This window comes from Cryptomeria japonica, chromosome 10, assembly GCF_030272615.1.
Source record: "Cryptomeria japonica chromosome 10, Sugi_1.0, whole genome shotgun sequence".
NCBI lineage: Eukaryota > Viridiplantae > Streptophyta > Pinopsida > Cupressales > Cupressaceae > Cryptomeria > Cryptomeria japonica.
Window position 1 is genome coordinate 806043069 of NC_081414.1, and position 24071 is coordinate 806067139.

The window sequence follows — 24071 nt, forward strand, 5'->3', positions numbered from 1 at the left end:
GGTTTTCTATCTTCCATGCCAAAGGTCTTCAACACCTCTTTGACATACTTGGACTGAGTGATAAAGATTCCATCTTTCATCTGTTGGATCTGCAGTCCAATGAAGAACTTAATCTCCCCTATGAGTGACATCTCAAACTCTTTCTTCATCTCATCTGCAAACTCATGACTCATCTTGTCATCTCCACCAAAGATAATGTCATCAACAAATGCCTCATAGATTAGGATCTGATCTCCTTCAGACTTCAAGTAGATATTGCTATCTTCCCTTGTTCTCTCAAACCCAATCTTCACAAGATGGGAATGCAAATGTTCATACCATGCTCTAGGTGCCTGCTTTAGACCATATAAGGCTTTATGTAGCCTACATACCATGTCACTATCTTTAGATAGGGAAAACCCATCTGGTTTCTCTATATACACCTCCTCGTCAAGTACACCATTTAGGAATGCAGATTTTACATCCATTTGATATACTTTGAATCCTTTAAAAGCTGCATATGCAAGAAGCATACAAACTCCTTCCAATATGGCTATAGGAGAAAAGGTTTCTCCATAGTCTTCTCCTTCTTCTTGGGCTTATCCTTTGCACACCAATCTGGCTTTGTTCCTAATCACTGTGCCATCCTCATTTAGCTTATTTCTGAAAACCTATTTAGTATCAATGACATTTTTATGCTCCAGTCTGGGTACCAAAGACCATGTACCATTTTTCTCTATCTAGTCAAGTTCCTCTTCCATTGCCTTGATCCAGTCTTCATCTTTATGTGCCTCTTTGAATGATTTAGGCTCAAATTCAGAGATCATACATGAGTTTTCTCTGACCTTTCTTCTTGTAAGGATTCCTAGATCCTTATCTCCTATGATCTTCTTAGGATCATGATTCAACTTGACATACCAAGGAATGGTCTTGATAGATTCCTCTTGCTTTTCTTCTTCATCCTCATCTCCATTAGTATTAGCATCTACATCTACTGGTGTAGGAACACTGTTACTGGTACTCAGTTGACTGACAACCGGTTCCCAGAAGGTTAAAACCGGTTCATTTACCACTTGCTCACTACCGGTTTCCTCAGTTTTCTTAGAGGTTTCATCAACTCTTACATTGATGCTTTCCATAATTCTCTGAATCCTATTCTTGAAACACTTGAGAGCTTTTCTCTTTGTGGAATACCCTAGGAATATTCCCTCATCACATTTTGCATCAAATTTGCTCTGGTGTTCGCTCCTCTTGATGTAACATTTTCTACCAAACACTCTAAAGTAGCTAACCACAGATTTCTTACCAGTCCAATACCCATAAGGAGTTTTATCCTTACCTTTCTTGATGAGTACCCGGTTCATTGTGTAGACTGCAGTGCTCACCGCTTCTCTCGAAAAGGTGTGAGCTACCTTTCCTTGAATCAACAGAGTTCTAGCTGCTTCAACCACAGTCCTGTTATTCCTCTCTTCTAGGCCATTCTGCTATGGAGTCCGAGGGGCAGATAGTTGCCTCTTGATGCCATGTTCTTCACAGTAGTTGAATTCACCGAAAGTGAATTCCCCTCCTTGATCAATTCTCAGGCACTTGATCCTTTTACCACTTTCCTTCTCCACTAATGCTCTGAAAGCTTTGAACTTTACAAAAGCTTCAGACTTATCTTACAAGAATGTGACCCACATCATTCTTAAGCAGTCATTAGTGAGAATCATGAAGTACCTATCAGCCTGCACACTCCTAGTTTTCATAGGACCACACAAATCAGTATGCACAAGATCAAGCAAATTTTCAGCAATGAAAGAATTACCTTTAAAGGTTGAGGAAGACATTTTCCCTAATTGAAACTCTCTGCACAAGGTATTTTCCAGTTTGCTTAGCACTGGAAACCCTCTAACTGCCTTGATCTTACTGGCCTTCATAATGTTATCAAAGTTTACATGGCAGAGTCTCCTATGCCAATTCTAGATATCATCAAATTTAGCCATAAGACATCCACTTACATTTGCATTCAACTGAAATAGGTTACCTTTGGTTTGCATGTCAGTGGCCACCAATTCACCATTCTTTCCTTTGATCCTGCATACTCCATTCTTGAATTCCAGAGTGAGACCACTATCGTTCAACTGGGCAACACTGAGAAGGTTGTGTCTGAGACCATCAACCCAATACACATTGTCAGCACTACTCTCTCCATTCAGAGAGATGGACCCTCTACCTTTGACCATGCATGGTGTATCATTTCCAAAGCGAACCACACCACCATCATACTCTTCCAAGGATAGAAACTTGCTCCAGTCACCAGTCATATGGTGAGAACAACCATTGTCAATGAGCCACTCATTGAAATTATAAAACTAGGAGACAAGAGCCTTCTTGTTTGACACATCTTCCTTGACAACAACAAACACAATATCTTCATTTTCTTTGCCTTCTGATTCCTCATCTGTGACACCTTCATCAACTGCCACAAAATAGTTTCTCTAGTTTCCTCCTTTGAATTTCTTGAACCTTTCTAATTTGTCCTTGTTGTCACCATTAGGACAGTTTACAGCAATATGTCCTATCCGCTTGCAAGAAAAGCATTTCAAAGGGAGCTTACCTCTATATTTGCCAGTTCTTTTAGAGAGTTTCCTGGCAAGAAGAGCTTCAAATGCCATCAAAATCTCTTCATCATCCATTTCTCTGCTCTGTCTTGGTTCACCACTAGTGCTAGCTTCTTTTCCTTTTCTGGATGGTACAACATAAGCTTTAAAAGATGATTCAGTCTTTTGAACACTGCCATCAAAACTATTTAGCTCATAGGCTGTCAACTTTGCAATGATGGAGTCTAGGGATACCTTAGTCTTGTCTATTGATCTCAGCTCGTGAATAGCAACAACCCTTATTGCATAGACCGGTAATAAGGATCTCAGGACTTTTCTTACCACAGTGGAATCTTCCATTCTACCACTTGCACTCTTGATATCTCCAATAATGGTTTTGATTCTTATTCCATACTGTTGAATGGTCTCACCTTCAACCATTCGCATGTCTTAAAACTTCCCTCTAAGGCTTTCTTCCTTAGCTTGTTTTACATGCTCATCACCATCATAGATATTTTCAAGAGTATCCCACACCTCTTTGGGATTTACCTTATCTTGGACATTAATAAACTCAATGTCAGATAAACTACTAATTAGGGCTTCAATGACTTGCCCATTCTCCTGCATCTCTCTCTTTTGGTCATCGGTGAGAGTACCAGTAGGGGGAACATAGGCATTCTCAACATAGCTCTAGTGTTGAGCACCCATGCTTCTGATGTATATCTTCATTCTGTCTTTCCATATACTGAAGTTTTCTCTGTTAAACTTTGGACCTTCCCTCTTCATCATTAGACTGGGATCTTTACCTCAAGCTGTTAAACTTATAACATAGAGGACTTGGAGGACACTCTCATACTAATTGATAACTCAATGATGAACGAATAGTACCAAATTGGTATTGAGAGGGGGGGTGAATCAGTACAGACAAAAACACACTCTTAAACCAGTTTGTTAGCAGACACTGTGCATTGACAGATAAATAGTGACACTGGTCCTTAAATAGACTACAATCGGCAAAACTTAGAATAACTGAGATGAGCATAAACCGGTTGACACTTATCTTCTCATACAATCTAACACTTCATTTCCATTTCACCCTAATGCATGAACAGGTAATCTACCATCAAAGATATACATATAAGCAACTAGATCAACATGATTCACCGCTTGATAGAAAACAACATAGCATCACATGAAAAAGACATCACACATGACACACATATTTTTCACGTGGAAACCCAACTGGGAAAAACCACGGTGGGGATGAATACTGACAAGCTTGTTTTTGAACTCTTTAGAAGTCCACTCTATTAGGAGCCTTGTCCGGTTAAAGATTGATACAATAGGTTCTGTTAGGAACCAATCCTGTTAGGGATCACCCAGTTAAGGGATGGCTAGAATACCTAGTTAAGGGTTAAACCCTATTAAAGGTTACCTTGTTAGAGGATTTCAAGAACTCAATGGTTTTGAGTCACCTTGTTAAAGGATTTACAGCAAGCTGGTTAAAGCTACCCTATTAAGGTATTTCTCAACTATTGAAGTGGTTAGAGATCAACAGGTATTACAATGATCTGGTAACAACACTTAGTGCCAATGCAGATCCACTTAAGCTCCTCTTCACCTTCTACACTTACACTCTGCAGGTATCACTTCTCTCCTTTGGTCTCGCAAGAATCACGTGTCTCTTCTCTTGGATACACACACACATTTTTTGCCAACAACCTCAGAAAGAAACACAACATCGACCTTATAGGAAATAGATAGGTCGATAGCATAAACCCTAAACCCTAAACCCTAAACCTGTTAGGTTAAGGAATTTAAATGGTTCAATCTTGACCATTGAGTACATTGCATTAAATGAAACAATCTTGATCCAATCTCAAGACATTCTCTATCATTCGTTTTCCACTAATTTCATGGCGGCTAATAACCCATCGCATGTTATCACCGTTTACAGACTTCACCCATTCCCGAGGTAGATAGGAACAATCTCCTTCATGCAAGATCCTTCATGTGCACAAGGCTTACATGGCAACATGATTTGTTCTTCGTTACCATGCTAATTCATCACACAAAGTCACCAGTTGAGCCACATAGGCTTGAAGCACTTCAACCAGAAACCCTGAAGATGAGACCACCAACTGGTAGTCATAGAACGCTTCCATGTGCCCGTTCCCATAACCATATGCCGATTCACGTTGAACAAACACGCCGCTTTACTTTGGCACAAATGCCAGTTGACAGTGTTATACCGGTTCTCTTCTCTTCATCATATTGACATCAATGACAACACATAATGCCAACACAATGCCCCATTATCATTCATAACATTATTCCACCCAACAACAACAATCAATATTTTACAAGCACAATGCAAACACAGAGAAACAATTTCTTCTAGAAATTAAAATAGAAAAGGGTAGAATCCTCCAACCTAAAACAATAGAAGTAATGGAAAGAATTCAATAAAGGGAAACCACAAAATTCAAGCAAGCCATGCAATCTCCAAAATCCAAATCCTTAGCAAAAACCAAAACTTGCAGAAGAAATTCGAGAAGGTAACCTAACAAAATGCATAGGTTGTTGAATAAATAAGAATTCATACAAAACTATAGACAAATGTCGACCAATCAAAATATTCCCAAATACAATATAATTTACCTACCATACCATATATTATATTTTATTTCCCCAAAGGAATATAACCAATAGTAATAAAAGGGTAGGTAAGTAATATGCTATTACTATTTACCCATGTAACAAGAGATATTAGAATTAATTTAAAACCAAATAGAATAGTAATAGACCAAGCCCAATAAAATAAACCAAGGGCTAATAATAAATTAAAAACCACAAATAAAGTATAAATCATAATTAAATAAAAGCTCCAATAATTAACTAATTAATCCTTGATAAACCATAATGACATTAAATCATTATTCTAAATATAAAACCAAAGGATAAATAATAATAATAGTCACACAATAATATTTAAATATTTATATCAAATGTTTATTTAATTTGTTATTATAAACTATATTAATTCATTAATTTAATTTAACATTATTAAACTATATGAACCAATTTAATCAATCAATTAATAATTAAACCAATCAATAATCACAACACTACACAAAAAAATCCAACATAGGATAACCCAAGGAATCACTAGATGCTAAACAACAACTCACACCAAGGCACTAAATTAACAAGGGTGATCAACTTAAACCTAGAGTATACAATGAGATTTAATGTCAACTCCGATGAACTTTCCATTGGGATAAGACATGCTCATACCTGTGAAGCTAGGTGGAGTCAATGTTTGGTACCTGGAAACTTGTCATGACCAACACATATACAATAATATATGATGAAATAAATAGACAAGTGAAAGGAAATCACAACGTCATATCATGCTCACGAATAAGTGGTATGACATCGTTCCTTATCATGAACACAGTAGAAGACACTCACAATCAACAAGCACATCATAGTCATCATCATCATAAGATAGGGTTAGTACATGATATAATTTCATCAAATTAACATAGAGAAAACATAAAACACACATAGAAATGGGCACACATATCAATCATCAAAGAGTAATCCATCATCACAATAGTCTAGAAATGTCATCATCCATATGTAATCATGATGTTAGCACAATATAATATGTCTAATATCCATAATGAGGCATCTTAAACATAAGATAAATCCATAAGCATCTAATCAAAACATCACAAAATAGTCTAAGCTATGCCCATGTAATCTAATGATGCCCAAAAAGAAAAGAATAACTAGGGAGGGGAACTATAGTTTGTAGCCACAATGAACATAATAAAAGTTAGGGTATATTATAACTTTTTGTTGAATGCATATGATGCTTTTTGGGGTAGCAAAAAAGGTCTAGGCATGGGAGAATGGATTTGATTCTTTGAAATCTAAGAGAGGTTATTGATGACCCCATAGGTTTAGATGGCTCATTCACATGTGTCATATATTTTTGAGAAATGTACCATCAAAGTTTGACAATTTTCACACTTGGGGAACTCAAGAGAATACTTGGCTAGGGTATGGCTCGAAACGTTAGAGCATCTTGGTGAGAAAAATAGGGCCATCAACCTCCCTAATGTGCTCGCATTGATGATTTGTAGACATGATGAACAAAATGAAAGTTAGGATATACTAGAAATTTTTGTTGAATGCATATGATGCTTTTTAGGGTAGCCAAAAAAGTCCCGGCATGGGAAATTGCATTCGTGTCTTTGAAATCTAAGAGGTTATTAGAAAGTGGAATTGTTGGCAATTGACACTCATCTGGGCTATAAGTGTTGTCATTGGAGATCCAAAAATCAAGGTAACCAACATTCACTTAACCGACATTCAGGGAACCGAAAAACTTGAAACCAATATTCTAAGGCTGACATAGGAGATTAATCTGGTAAGCGTGGAAGAGGCAATGATCATATTGTTTTATGTTTATATTTTATCTGGGCCAACATGTGTCTTATCATTTTTGATATGTTTATAAGAGGACATAAGGCATTTGTGTTTATTCATGTAAATGAGTATATAAGTCAGTTCGGGTTAGGTCATTATATAATGATGTGGATATATGGGAGATAAGTGGTGTGAAAGGTTTTGTGATGTTAACTTGACCGATAGAATGTGAATGTAAAGATCTGCAATTGGTCTTGATTAATGGTCTAAAGAATTGGGAAGTGATCTAAGATACCAATAAGGGAGGTTACAATTTAAATGGTACAGACAGTGGTTTAACCGGAACTCATCTAGCATAGTAGATGCACATACTGAGTTTAGTTTTTGTTTGTAATCCAATATTTGGATCTGTAGTCAGTGAGGATCCTTTTGTGATGAGCAGTGTGGTCTAGGTAGTGTGCCTTCCTACATGTGTAGGCTCCTCTTGTAATATTTATTCATTTGGCCAATGGATAGATATTGTGGGTCATCAATCCCACCATGGTTTTTCCTCTTTGAGGTTTTCCACGTATAAATATATGTGTTATGGTGTTGACTCACATGGTTGCATTGATATTACTTGTTGTTACTTTCTTTTATGCATACCTATTAATAAGTGGATTTGTTAATAAGGTTAAAATTACTCTATCTTTCAGAACACTTATTCAACCCCCTCTCAGTGTTCTTGGATTCCAACAATTGGTATCAGATTCTTATGCCTTAAAATAAGTCTAACAGCTTGAGGAAGATCCTAAATCCAGAATCCATGGAGATGAGTCTACAGAAGGAACTTGAAGTAGCACTTGAGGACTATGATGCTAAAAGGTTGAAGAATTTGAAGCTGCAAGATGAGTTGAATTATACAAAGGAATTCATTCTTACCCTGTAGGAGAAGTTATCATTTTCTCAAGCTAAAAGGAAGGAACTCTTACAAAATCTGGATGATGAAGAGAAGAATGCCCTTAAGGAATTATGTCAGAATTCGAGTCAAGAGAATAATGTCATGAAGAATGAAATGAAAGCCCTAACCATGAGGATGTCCAAGGAGATTAAAGACTAGAAGAAGAATGAAGAAAATCTTGTTATATCTCTGAAAGATAGATCTGAGGAATGCATTAGGTTGGTGCATGAGAATGATGTGTTGAGAACTGAGTTGGTGCAATCACAGAACAATGAGCAAGAGTTGGAAAGAATGATGTCAATCCTGAGAAGTGATCTAGATGCTACAAATGAATACAAAGAAAAGTTCGAGGTCAGTTATGCAAATCTTGATGAATTATTGAAGGATCAAAGAGACACTAGAGACATTAGAGGTCTTGGATTTGAGCATGGAGAAAGCTTTGGTACTACAAATCAAGGGAATCCACCAGATAATTAGAATCAGAAATCACCGGTAAGGCAACCCAATGCACATAAATTTAATGGTAGATCCTTTGATTGTAATAAGTTTGGTCATAGAGAAAATCAATGTAGAAATAGAGAAAATTAGAATAATAATGTTGTTCTCAGTCAGTATTCAAAGTGTAATAAGTATGGTCATAAGACAGAAGATTGTAGAATGAATGTGAGATGTCATGCATGTAGAAAGTTTGGACATAGGGCTAATCAATGTAGGTCGAGGAATGGTCAAGGACTCAACAAGGCAATTCAAAAGAATAATGTTACTTGCTATGAATGCAACAAAATAGGACATATTGCCAAATATTGTAGAAGCAAGAATACACCAAAAGGGAATGAAACATCAAATGAGAAAGGAAAGTAAAAGATTGATGAGATCCATAAGGCTCATGCTAAGTAGTGGATTAGGAAGTCTGAAGATTAATCGATAGAGGTAAATTCTCAGGTTACCCAACTGGCAGAGCAAAATTTTCTTGCACTAGCAAGAAAATTATCTAGTAACTAAGGCCTTAGCCTTAGGGGGAGGTAAATTACTATCAGATCTTGCATTGTGCTCGATAGTGGTTTGAAAGATTGTTTCATATCTTGGTGAAGATAGTCTAGAGATTCACCAGTACTCAGATAATGGATTTTGTATCCGATATCATATGTCGGAATGCAATAATGTCAATGGGAAATTAGGGTTTCACAGATCAAAAGGGATAATTTGCTTCATTTTTTATCACACAAGACTTAGAGCAAAGTAGAGCGAGTTTAAGGTGATCAAGGGGATTCATGCTATCACCGTCTTACCCCAGGTTGGATAGTGATAGGGTAGGAGGAATATTTCAAACAATGAGGTGAACAAGGTAACCGGTGCCACCTTTGACAACCGATCGATGCGGATTAGCACTATCAGAGATAAAGTTGTTCAATTTGCAAGCATGGTAATTGGATACAAGGTAACTCAATCAAACTAGTTGAACTCGGTTTCCAGTTCCTGTATTTTTTGTGCACACAAGATGGTGAAAGATAATAAGAAATATGATTTTTTAAAGTGGATGTGTGATGAGTTGATTTCTAATTTGGGAAAGATTAAGGGAAATAAAAAAGGTACATTCTGATATGGAAATCTCATTGTCTGTTTGATGCTTTTCTTTTTGAATGAGATATCAGGATCTGGTAAGAGGCAACAAGCCTTTGATATTCTAGTAGGTAAATAGATTAAGGATGCATTGAGAAACTTGGGACATGATAGAGACTCCATTTTTTGGGGTTATTTCAAGTCATTTTAGAAAGCTATGAAGAAGAGGGAAAGGATCCCTAAGCATATTGTTGATAAATAATCTACCGACATATGCTTCATGTTTAAAAAAAATGAAACTTTGATGGAGGAAGTGAAACCTAGGACTATTTGGGTTACTAAGATGGGCTATGAGGTTGATGCACAGATCTTGGACCTTTATGCCAAGATGTTTATAGATGTCCTAGTTGATGAGAAGGAGAAAAAATTTGGCACAACTAAGCAGAAGGAATTTGAGGTGAAGATTGGTTTTGGCAAGAAGAAAAGGAAAGGAAAAATCAAGAAGGTTGGACAGGTTTTCCAAAACATGTCCTCTAAAATGAAACAAATCAATGGTTTGATAGAGACGTATCCTCCATCAGTTGTTCAAGCTTCTCTGGCAGTAGGAATCGGTAAGGTTTTATCTAAGAGGAAGAAACTAGAAACATTTATTGCTCCTATTGAATCTGGTTCTAAGACTAAGGAAGAAATCCTGAAGATTCCTAAGATCTATATGAGGATTCAGAGGAAGAAGCCCGAGGAAGGGAAGTTGCAGAAATCCACAGTCACTCCTCGGGCATCTCAGAAGAAAATTTTGAAGGAGAGGAAGCCTACTGAGAAAAGGAAACTGGCCAAGGAGTTTGCTCCCACGTCTGGTAAGAAAAAGAAATCAGACTTAGATATTGCTCTTGAATCTGGTAAAAGTGTAAAGGTTATTGCTCCTCTTTCTGTTGTTGAATTGATTGATCAAATCACAAAGGATGGTATTTTGAGTAACATACATCACTATTATGGTGATATGGATGATAAGGAACAAAATGAGATTGAGGAATCAATTTTGTTATATTTAGACATATATAAGAAAGCTTTAGTTGAATTTGAGACACAAATACTAGCAGATTTTTATAATAAGTTAGATTCTAGGAGGTTATTGACTATTGAGGAGGATAAGCATATTAAGATTTGGGAATTGCTAACTATTTGTGGTGCTATAACTGATGAAGAGATGTAGGAGTGTCTAGAGTTTGCTAATAAAATAATTTTCCCAAGTAGACACTGACATATAAGTCTTATGGTGGGAAGAGTAAATTAAATTATGAAGAAACTCATGAGGCTTGGGTCAAATTCTTTGTGGATAAACTAGGTTTCTTTACATCACCAGATATTCCACCTAAGTCTGACATTCCAGACATCTCGGTTGATGCTAAAGGTAAAGGTATACTAGGTGGAGATCCACCAGTTTTGGAATGAAAAACATCTGATGAAATTCCTCTGATAGTTATACTTGTACAGGATGTTGAGGTCAATAAACCGGTTGATAATCCTCTGGTAATTGATGTTGATACAGTTGAAGTTCATGAGGTTGAGGCAGTGGAAATAACTGTACCAAGTGGTGAATCTACCGGTGCTAAGGAGGTAAAGAATAAAATAAATTAGAAGGCAGAAGGTCAGGTTGATCAGACTAAGGTTTGGGTATCGACACCTTCACCGGTTGTTGGTCCCTCATTGTTGGCACTTGATTCATCTAGTCAAGAATATTTTGGTCCTCTTGGAAATAAGAACAGAGAGAAGCTGAGCACTTTTGAATTGATGTTTGTTGCAACTCAAAAATTAAGTAAGGGTCAAAAGAGAAGCAGGTTATTGAGCAAGCTATTCCTATTTTGCAGCAGCTTGCACCAGAATGCAAGATTGATTAGGTAGCCAGTCTATCCGGTAAGTTGAAAGGTTTGACTGAGCACATTGCCAAAGAGTATAAAACTCTTCAACAAGTGTCAAATCGGTAGTTAATGGAAAGGTATAATGTAGCTAGGAAGGTCACCTGTGATAAAATGATCACATCCGACAAGGCTAAGCTAATAGATGAGATGACAAAGATTGATGAGGTTCTTCATCAATGGAGTTGAATATACCAATCTTGCACTAACACAACAAAACCAACAACAGACCTGGATAAAAAGGTTAAGGAGGATAAGGACAAGTTGGAACAACTTGTGGTAAGTTTTGATGGTACTGAATCATTGACCAGAATGGTTGATGATCAAATTTTTCTTTTAGAGTCTAAAATTTCAGCCTTGAAGAAAGAAAAGACAAGTTAATCAGGTGTGCCAGAGAGTTGAGAGGTTTGGTAAGTCCCCAGCTAAATACTTTGTTACTTCATAAGCGGGAATGTATGGAATAGATGAGTTTTCCCACACCAACAACCCTAATAGAGGAAGAACTGTACACTTACATTCTTAATGGGTTTGTATCTATGTTGGGAACTTTGAAATCTGACTGGGATACTTATTTAGCATTTTTGAAGGGTGCTTATCTGGATATTTTCAAGTATATCTAGATCTGGTAATCACTTTTTGGTTTGTATAGAATTTCATTTCTTATTATTTTTGCCTCGGTCTTTGGAATTGTTGTCAAAGGGGGAGAGGTGGATGTGAAAAATGTCTAGGGGCATAAGAAGTAATGTATAGCTTAGGGGGAGTAGTCTTTTGAGATCAGTTTTGGGAGATCAGTTTTTGGATGGGAACTAGTACAACACTTCAACGATTCATTTTTCACATGAGTGTTTCCATCAATTCCAAAGAGGGAGATGGTTGGCAATTGACACTCATTTGGGTTATAAGTGTTGTCATTGATGGCAACACACTTCATGGGAGATCTGACACTCAAGGTAATCAGAATTCACTTCACCGACATTCAGGGAACCGACAAACTTGGAATTGGTATTCTAAGGCTGACATAGGAGATTGATCCGACAAGCATGGAAGTGGCAATGATCATATTGTTTTATGTTTATATTTTATCTAAGTCGACATGTGTCTTATCTTTTGTGATATGTGTGTAAGCTGACATAAGGCATTTATGTTTATTCATGTAAATGGGTATATAAGTCAGTTCAAGTTAGGTCATTATATAATGATGTGGATATATGGGAGATAAGTAATGTGAAAGGTTTTATGATTTTATCTTGATCAATAGAATACAATTGTAAAGATTTGCAATCAGTCTTGATTGTTGGTTTAGAGAATTGGGATGTGATCTAAGATACTAGTAAGGGAGGTTACAGTTTAACTAGTACATACAGTGGTTTAATCAAAACTCATCTAGCATAGCAGATGCATATTCTGAGTTTAGTTTTTGTTTGTAATCCAGTATTTTGATATGTAGTCAGCGAGGCTCCTTTTGTGATGAGTAGTGTGCTCTAGGAAGTGTGCCTTCCTACATGTGTAGGCCCCTCTTGTAATATTTATTCATTTGGCCAGTGGATATATGTTGTGGGTCATCAATCCCATCATGGTTTTTCCTCTTTGAGGTTTTCCATGTATAAATATCCGTGTTATGGTGTTGACTCATGTGGTTGGATTGATATTACTTGTTGTTACTTTCTTTTATGCATACTGGTTAATAAGTGGATTTGTTAATGAGGTTAAAATTACTCTATCTTGTAGAACACTGATTCACCTCCCCTCTCAGTGTTATTGGATCTCAACAAGAATGAAACAAGCCCATAGGTTTAGAATAATCATTCATATGGGCCATATATTTTGAGAAATGCACTATCAAAGTTTGACATTTTTTTCGGCTAGGACACTGAAGTGAACATGTAGCTAAAGTATGGCCTAGAACATTTGAGAAAATTGGTGAGAAAAATAGGGGCATTCCTAACATAAACCTAGCCTATCAAATGTGCTCACAGTGATGGTTTGTGGCCATGAAGAATGGAATGAAAGTTATGGTATATTGCAACTTTTCGTTGAATACATATGACACTTTAGGGTAATAGAAAAAGTCTCAATACATGCAAATGGATTTGAGTCTTTGAAATATGAGAGAGGTTATTAGAGAGGGGCATTAAATGACCTTGCAGTTTTATATGTATCATTTGTATGTACCATATATCCCAAGAAACATGTTGTCAAAGTTTGACAATTTTTGTAGTTAAGCACTCAAGAGAACACGTGGTTAGGATATGGCCTAGAACATTTGGGTGCCTTGGCAAGTGAAATTGGGGCATGCCTAGTCTAAAACCAACCTCCCAAACATTCTCATATTGATAGTTTGTGGCCACAATGAATAAAATGAAAGTTAAGGTATATTACAACTTTTTGCTAAATGCATATGACACATTTTAGCGCAACAAAAAAAGTCTCTCTAGTGGAAAATGGATTCAAGTCTTTGAAATTTGAGAGAGCTTATTAGAGAGAGGCATGACATGAACCCTGTTAGCACATATTTTTACAAAACATTTTGTGCTATATGGAGGCCTTTTTCCCTATCATATGAGCATTTACTGCTGGTTTACATGTGCAGGAACCTTATTAGCACAAGTAAAGTTCTCTAAGGATCAGCTGTTTCAGGAGTGTCAAGGTATCACTGGGACACACTAAGGGAATGCACTAAGTAAAGACTGCATAAAGAGTCTATCATATTAACATTCTGGCAGATATTAGAAGAGGAGTTAGTATGATGAAATTTGAAGTGCCTCTAGCTTTCATACACCATATATGAAGAATTGGAACCATTAACATTTATGGTAATTTTCAAATTTACAAAATTTAAATTATTGGCATAGGTTATCCCGATAGGACTACATAGCCAAGCACAAAAGAAGTAAGAAATTATTATCGAGGTAGCTTATAGTGAGGAATAAGCTAGAGGATGTATCCATCTGCAAAAGAATTCAATATCAGAAGTGCGAGCAAGTTGTTATACCGATAATCGATGGAGCTATCGGTATAACCCTCACCGATAAGGAAGAGTGCGAGTGCAACATTTTTATTATCGGAGTATCGGGAGATGAGAATATTGGGTTACCCTGATGTTTGATAGGATGAATAAGGGAGCCAAGAGGAAAAAGATGCAAACTAGAAGTAAGGTGGTTTCATCGGAGAAAATGTTAACTTTCGGGAGGGAACCAAAATAGCTACATTGTTACCCGATAAAGAAAAGCTAGGCAGGTGACAATATCAGTTGGAGTTATACCGATAAAGAAGTGTTGAGTGTGGAGTTTAGAATCTTACCGAGGTAACTTATATCCATCAGTGAGAAATGTTTACATGCTGTCCTGATGCCTAATTAAAATGTTAAAGCATAATGTAGACAAGGAGACCTCATCGAGAAAAACTATGCTGATAGAGTGGAGCGGTAGAAGGGTTTTGCAAGATAAAAGCTGGTTTCATTGGGAAATTGGTAAAACATCAATCAATTTGTTCCAACACCCAATGAAGCAACTCAGAGCAAAGAAGGGTACACCATAAAAGAGAACTCATCTGGGTAGCTTCTACTATCAGATGAGCATTTCTTGAGTTATGTCGATTTCCGATGGGCAGGATGCCACAGAGGAAAGAAAGGTGGATTTTTTGGGGTAACTTACACTGATGAAAAGGACAAAAGAGAAGTGTACATTATGGGTGGTGTCAAATAATTAAACTCTCCAGTAGAGTTACACCGATTAGCCATTAAGAAATCTGGTGTGAAAACAGACATGACAACCATTATTTAATGCATCCAATGAATAGCATTGAAATCACATGAAGCAAATCTAATGAGGATTTTGTTTTAGATGTTAACTATGATGGAGATAAATTTATATATGACATCTCGTGTACATTTTTCTTTGACAAAGTAATCTATAAGTATTTTGTTATCTCTGAAGTGCTAATTGAAGTTACAGAGTGCAGAGCAGAGGATTTGCAAAATGGAGGGTTCAAGTGCGAAAGGAAAAAGGAAGGTCACATAAATATCTAGTGAAACATCAAAATAATCAAAGGAAGGAGAGGCTATGAAGTAGAGGAAGCTAAATCATGAAATGATTGATCAGATGAGTTCTCCAAGAGATAAGTCTAGAAGGTTGAAGACAAATTTGCCAATTCGTGATCAGCTGGAGGATAGATATAAGGATATAGGTGATGTATGGACCAGAGTGCGTGGACAAGAACTGTTCTTGTTTCATTACATGAGGAGAAACAACCCGATGCCTATATATAACCCATGGAGCACTTGTCTAGGCAAACTCATGGTCATTAATGTATTTGTAAACATAGACTTGCTCAAGCTCCTGGTTAGAAATTATGATGCCACTAAAAGATGCATCCTGTTACCCGACGAGACTGTTTTCATTTGTTTCATAGAAACAACAAGTCAAGAAGTTTTTGGTTTGAATTATGAGATGGAGGTGCCTCTATCTTTTGATGATTTGGAGGAAGAATACATAAAGATGGACACCACATATCAAGGGTGGAATTTGGTGTTTCATAAGGCTGAGAAAGGAAGATTGACGATTACCCTTATGATATCAACATTTTAAAAAAATATTTCCAATATACCTACATGGCTTGTGGACAAGTTGGAGGAGTCGAGGCTCTAGACGTAGCAAGAATGGGACCACTAGTTTTGGCAGCTGATATCCAGAGGCATGAACCAAGAGTGTTTGATTTCGCTGCATATCTGGCAGATAGATTGCATGAGGGTTTTCTGAACCTAAAGAAAAGTCCTGATAAGCATTTCAAGCATTATTCTCTATTAATGTGTATAATATTGTTTTATGGTCAATTCAAAGGACCATGGCTAGAGGGTTTGAGAGTAAACTAGTTTGGAAAGGATGAACAGGAGCAACCTGTGCAGCTATGGGTTTCTTTATGGGATTCTAGGTATGTGAGTTCCCATTATGTTAAGTTTGAAGAATTTTTTGTCAAACCCTTGTTCAAAGTGTACAATGAAACTTTTGAAGGATCCTTTTCGGAAACCATTAAGAAATTTCTTCGGCCATTCGAGCACCATGATACCAAAGTGAATTATAATTGGGGTGATTGCTTTTATTGTGCCAATTTAACTTTTGTTAGAGTGTTCGGTGTCAAGGGTTCACCATATGTATTGCCTAAATTGGCACCTGATTGTATTGCATTTTTAGAAATTGTTAGACAGCTTAGTGTTTCCAATGCTTGTCACTTTGGTGATGCACGTAAGCAGACCTTTTTGCCAGGGACTTTGGAGTTTGAAGATTTTAGGATTGTATCAACTAGGGCTTATGAAGCCATTGAAAAAAAGTTAGCGGATGAATACAATTTGTTGTTACAGACACCTAGGAAGAATTATGATCCTGAGGGATATATATACATGTGCAGGAAAGGGCAGACCCTGAAAGGTTATATCCATTTTATTGATGATATGGAAGATTTGTGCAGAAATAAGGAAGTGGAAGAATTGGTTGATGTGATGGAAGATTTGGAGAGAAGGTTACAGGACAAAAAACAAAGGCTGGAGGACCTTCAGGGTGAAGAAGAGGAACATACAGAAATTGACTCAGGGGAGAATGAAGTTGTATCAAAATTATAGGTACCTAATAGAGAAGAAGAGCTTGATGCACAAGACAAATTAATCACAATCTTGAATGTAGAGGTAGATGATAGAATGATTGAGCACACCACTTTTGTATCAAATGATCAATTCATAAAATCTAAAGAGTTCAAATCATTCCTATATCACTTCAAAGGTAAGAAATTAAGGGAAGCAGTGCCAAATATTACCCCTAAAAATGAAGCATAAATGAAGAGGAGGTTGAAGGAAGACATCAATGCAGAAGTTGAGAATATGACCCTAGAGAAGGGGAGGCACTTACTAGTGGAGGCTGGTATAATTGTGTTTCCAGGATGGGACTTGAGTGCCTCATTTGTTTTTGATACTTTGCTGCACTCGAATAATAGGGATATGAAATTGGATATATAAGGAGTAAAAGATATTTTTATTGGGTAAAGGTATGATGCAAATGAGGAAGAAATGTTGGTATGGGCCCTATACCCTCCCAATAAGAGACCTAAGCTAATAGATGTAGATAAGGATTTTGGTCATATGATGAGGTTGAAAGTTGGAGAGGTGGATCCTATGGTCACTGCAGATATAGGGATTGACATTTCCAAGTTTAATAAGGCTTAGTTGAAATGGGAACTTACTGAAAAACATAAATACAAAGCATTGTATGAAGAAGCTTTAAAAAGAGGAGGACATCCAGTACCACAAATGACTGACTCTAGTGCCCAATGGAAAAGGAAGTTTGAGAAACTAGCCTTGGAACAAAATAAGATGAAGAAGCAAATGAAAACTATCAGGACAGATGTTGCTTGTGTATTCATGACAAGAAGATATGAAAATCTAGAAAAGGTTTTGGATGAATTTTGGGGTGTATATCAGGAAAACATGGATAATATAGTCTCTAACCAAAGGATTTATGATAGATTCAATCTATTATTACAGGATGAGATATTGAAAGAAAAGACTGTCAGAAGGATAACAGAGTTAATTGAAATTCATGAAAAGTATACAAAAGAGTTGAAGGAAGAGTTTTAGGAGTGCCAAGAGGTTTTGCAGAATGAGATTCCTGGTTTGGTTAATGATGTAGGGGTTATCAAGGAAAAATGTGCATGGCTCTCAGAATGTAAGGATTTACTTAGTGCAGCCCTCACTGTCGCCCAAGCAGATTCCCTGGATATGAATGAGACTGTGGACCAATTAGAGAACCTAATCAAGATAGAGATGACTCTTAGGGATACAATTTTTAATGCAGTTACATACAAGGATGAATGCTACCTTAAACACATCAGTAAATTCTGGAAGAGGCTGGATCCAAAGAATTGAAGTTTTTATTTCTCATGCTTTAATAATTGTCTTCTGTTATCTTAGCAGTTAAGTAGTTAGGTGTTAGGTTTTAGTTAGATTTTAGTTTAGCAAAATGAAAGGGTGTGTCCTTTTATCTATGCCTTTTGATTCACATATTTGGAGTGAGTCATTTTGTATGTAGATGACCTCTATGACCTAGGATGTTTAGAAGAATTACAAAAACTAAACAATCACTTCTACCTGTAAGGGCTTTAAGTTATATGTATCAGGGAAGTCGATAGGAACAAGAATCATCTTTTTGTACAAACGAACTGTAATGGAGTATCTTCAGGTGCAGCTTATGTATGCAATCATTTCCTAAATATTTATATACAAGGTTCACTGTTTGTTTTACAAATATTGTGCATACTTTTGTGCTGATGAGTTATCTTTATCCTCTTGATAAATTTGTCATTTGATTTGCCATGATGTACCATCACATGTTGCTGCAATAAATATGAGATTGGGTTTTCATTATTTACGTAACACATACTAAAGCCTTTATTGTTGATAATTAATATTGTCTCTGGAGTTGATAACATCTCTTATCCACAAAGTGTCATAAATATCCCTGGATAGATTCACTTGTCTATTATTCATCTCTTAAGGTCCTGGTTTGTTTTGCATTTAAGGTCCTTAATGAAGAAGGCATTTTTGCCAAATCCTATATGAACCGATCTTTGCATATCTCTTTGAAGTCCTGAAAGCATTCTTATTCTTAACATACAATCATAATCTTTTTCATTTTTTTTTAAAAGGCATTCACTTAAGGCACACAATAAAGCATAATTGCAGAACAATCATTTGCTAGTTTTGCATTTGCTAGTAATAAAGCTTAAATCCTCTTTAAATAACTCTTTTGTGCTTGAGAGGGAAAGGTATAGCTACATAGGTTCAGTGGAGCCATAAGTGCAAAGGGATTTGGTCTTTGACCATCCCTGTTTGTTGGCCAAGGCTAGTTGGATTAGTTGAGGATTTGGCAGACCCTTAAGTTTTCCAATCTGTGGTTTTGGGCACCAACAAATTGGCGACTCTGCTGGGGAGTTGTTATACTCAGAATCTCTGGTAGTTTGTTTTAGACTCTACTAGAGGGAGGATCCCATAAGATCAGTTAAGTTGGTAATATTTTCCTCTTAGGAGGTAGTGAATCTACATTTCAATACATGAATAATAGTTGGTATTTTGAGAAAATAAGAGAAATCCCTAGACATCTATCAATAAAATTTATGTAGGGGAGGAGGTCTCTGCACAAAGGACAAGAAGATCTTGTTCAGTTGAGTCCCAAGAAAAGGAACAAAGAGAAGAAATCAAACATGGTGTTTGAAGGATATAAGAGATTTCCTAGTAAGGAGGAAGATTCTTCATCTGCTGGTAAATCTAAGAATAGAGAGGAAAATCCTTTCTATAAAATAAATGCAAAAGATAATAGACATAGCCATGATGAGATCATGACCACTGAGGAACAAGAAGCAAAATAGTGGGATGAACTAATTCATAAAATGGCTGATATGAATGCAGATGATGCCAAGATGGCAAGGGCACTTAAAAGGCAACCAAATTGGGTGTTGCAGAAGCTTGAAATAGAGAGAAATAATATTTCAAGCCCCCAGACAAACAAAGTAGAAGAAGAGAGGGGTGAAACAAGTAGACAAGTAGTTCCAAAGTATAGTCCCCCTCATATGAGAAGAATAGACCAGCCTTTTGTAACAAGGAAGGTAGGAGGATGGAAGAAGGAATGGAAATGGGGAAAATGATGGGAATTGGAATAACACAAATAGGGGTAACCATGTAGCAAGTAATGGGTATGGAAACAATCGAAATAATGGACATAATAGAGGTAACAATAGAAATTATGGAAGTGACAATGGTGGAGGTAGGAACAATAATAATGGTAATAATAATGGCAATAATAGTGGTTGTGGAAACAATGGGAAAAATGGTAATTATGGCAATAGTGGTGGATTCAATAGAGAAAGTATGAATAATCAAAACAACCATCATGTTGGCAGACAACCTCTGATCATTGAAAGATATAGACAGTTGGATTTTACTGGCATTGTTGGTTATCCAAATCAGATCACTAATGATTTAAGATTAGCAATCCCCAAATTCTTAGGAAATGGAATTGATTCAGTAGAACAACATGTAGTTAATGTAAAAAATATCATTGAAGAATTTGAGGTTCTTCATGAGGATGTATTCATGAAATTGTTTGTTCAATCTTTGACAGAGGATGGAGGATAATGATATAGAATCCTTCCTGATAGACGTATTTGTAGCTGGCAAGAATTTGTAATGCTATTCTTGGAAGAATTTGGAGATCACAATGATCCTTCATTTGCATCCCATGAATTAACAAGTATAAGGAAGAATCAAAATGAATCAGTTGCCGAATTCAATAAAAGATTTATTAAAGTATTAAATAGAATACCCAGAGATGTCAAACCTATTGATTCATTTCTGATTAACTTTTATTTGACTGCTTTTGATAGCAAAACCCATTATGAGATTTTGTCTCATAGACCTGATACCTTACAACAAGCATTCAAGACAACTGCTACTATTGAGAATAATAGGAAGGTGGCTAGGAAGGTTGCTAAGAAAGATGATCCAAAGTTGTACAACTCTAGGGTTCCCAAGAAAGATGATCTTACTCAGATCATGGACATGCTTAAGGACCTAAAGTGTAAGCAAAATCCTAATGAAAGGCCACCATACAGAAATAATAAGCAAATAAATTATAATAGGCCGAGGTTGCATGACATGCCATATAACACAAATTGGAAGGATGGAAAACCAGTAAAATCTAATACAAACAAACAGACTCTTGATCCATTAAAGAAAGCCACAAACTTTGTAGATGAGTATCCATGGTGTGATGTATGTAATCTACCTCATGTTACAGAACAACGTATGATTTCCCAGAGCTTGATAGAAGAGGAAGATTAAAAATGAGGATTATGAACCGACTGTGAATGCCCTTTCGTCTGATCCATATTGGGGAAGAAATGAGGATTTATCTAAAGAAGAAGAATATTCTAATGTGCATCAAAGAAGAGAGAATTTGCAATATAGCATACAACAGGTTTTTTCTGACGATGATGAAGATATCCCCGCTTTGAGAAAATTGTTTCAGGAGGAAGCAGTGCCTTCTTTGAGAAACTTGACTAAAGAGGAGAAAAAATCTTTCACTATTGCAGCTGTAGAACAAGTGAAAAGCAATTACCAGCTGAGAAATAGGAATGTCAACAATGAGCAGGGCAAGCCAGCATGTATTTTTGCCAAGGTCACAAAATCTAGTGGGACCAATAATAACACAACCAAGGGCAAGGATGCAAGTGCCAAGAAAGAGAAAGAACTAGAATAGACTAAACAAATGGAAATGCCAAAGCTCATTAATCCTGTAGAGAAGAAACAAGTGAGTAAGCCCAATTCAAATTGTAACTCATTCATGTCTCAAGCACTATCCCAGGTGAAGTATCTATGCCTTTGCTAGAAGTAATGAAATTTCCAAATTACAAAAAATGAGACTTAAAAAATTATATCTAATGTTGGAGAAGTGAGTAGGGAAGATCCTCCTGTGGTGTATCTTGGCACATCTATTACCAAAAATCTCACACAGGTAGATCCTTTTTATCTAACACTGTTGATAAATAAAAAAATGCTAAAAAAATGCATTATAGACTTAGGAGCGGCAGTAAATATCATGCTAGAAGATGTCATGAAAGAGTTGGGAATGCATGTTGACACACCTTATGGTAAGTGCTATGCCATAGATAATAGGTTAGTTCATGTAGTAGGAAGCATGAAGGACGTTGAGTTCAGATTCCCAACCTGCCCAGACACTACATACAAAACAGATATCACAGTTGTACAACTTAGTGGGTGGACATGTTCAACTTGACTTGTCATATGCCACTATTCTAGTAGAAGGGACAATGGTGAGGATAAATAGAGAACCAAGAGCTCCATATCTCATAGAAGAGGTTGATCTTGATGAAATGACTTTCTTTTACCATTCTGATATGGACAACTTTCAGGTAAGTATTTATGAACCTTTAGAAATCAATAAAGTTATAAAAATAGTTAAACAAAATAAAAATTTAATTTGGAAATTATATTTTGATGGTGCTTGCAGTAAGGATGGAAATGGAGCAGGAGTTGTATTTATTTCACCTAATGGAAAAAAAATTAAGTACTCTTTCTTGTTAACTTTTGAGTGTACTAATAATGTTGTTGAATATGAGGCCCTCTTATTAGGACTTAAACTAGCAAATAAACATGGCATTAAGTTACTAATAGTTTATGGTGATTCAGAATTAGCCGTTTCACAAGTTAGAGGCAATTTTGCTGCAAAAAATGAAAAATTAAGAAACTACAGGAACAAAGTTTGGGATTGCATTGAATTATTCGACGCTTTCTCCATCAATTGGATTGAAAGATCCAATAATATTTGGGCAAACTCCATGGCTAACTTGGCTATCAAGCATAATGACATCCCTTTGGATGATATTACCCAAGTAGAAATGAAGACCAGGCCGTTAGTGCCTGACAATGTAAAAAGTTGGCAAGTTTTTGATGATGACAGGGATTTGCTAAAGTTTTTATTTTGTGAGGATCAATATGAGCACTAGGAGATTGATTGGAATGGACTTGTGGCGGACAAGGATGGTAGAGGGACTGTACTTGGGCAAGAGTTATTGCAGCTAAAAACAAATAAAATTCCAAAAGGATTGATCGAGCTTGAAAGAATGTTTGATGATAAAGATGTAGTGAATTTCAGACCTAATTCAGGAGGATGTGAGGATGTTGAAAAAATAAACTTGGGAAGTGAAAGAAACCCAAGAGAAGTATATATTGGAAAAAATCTCACACCAAAAATCAGAACAAAATTGATTAATCTTCTAAGGAAGTATAGGCACATCTTCGCTTGGTCATATGATGACCTTAAAGCATACAGGGAAGATTTATTCCAGCATGAGATACCCTTGAAGCCTGATGTAAAACCTTTCAAACAAAAAGAAAGGTTGATAAAACCTACTTTGGCTCCTAAGATGAAGGAGGAGGTGATGAAGATGAGGAATGCTGGTATTTTTGAGCCTATAAGGCACTTAACATGGGTATCCAATTGGTCCCAGTCAAAAAAAAGAATGGTGACATCAGACTATGTGTGGATTTTAGAAATTTAAACATTTCATATTTGAAAGATAATTATGCTTTACCTAACATGGAGGCTCTTTTGCAGAAAGTCATAGGAAATGAATTGTTATCTATGATGGATGGCTTCTCAGGCTATAATCAAGTCAAAGTTAGGGAAGCAGAAAAGTTCAAAACTGCTTTCACTACACCTTGGGGTACTTATGTCTATGCTAGGATGTCTTTTGGATTGACAAATGCAGGAGCTACATTCCATAGGGCTATGGACGTGGCCTTTGAGGGGTATTATAAAAAGGTAGAGAATCATTGTAATGATCTAGGAAATATTTTTATTAGAGCATTAGAATATGGCGTATCTTTGAATCCTAAAAAATACCATTTTGGGGTTATTGAAGGAAAATTGTTAGGTCATATTGTTTCAAAAGATGGTGTGAGAATCGATCCAGAAAGGATTGCTACTATTAATAAAATTCAAATCCCAAAACTATTTAAAGAAATTCAATCTTTTTTCTGTCAAATCAACTTTGTAAGAAGATTTGTTTCAAATTTCTCTGAAATCATAAAGCCTA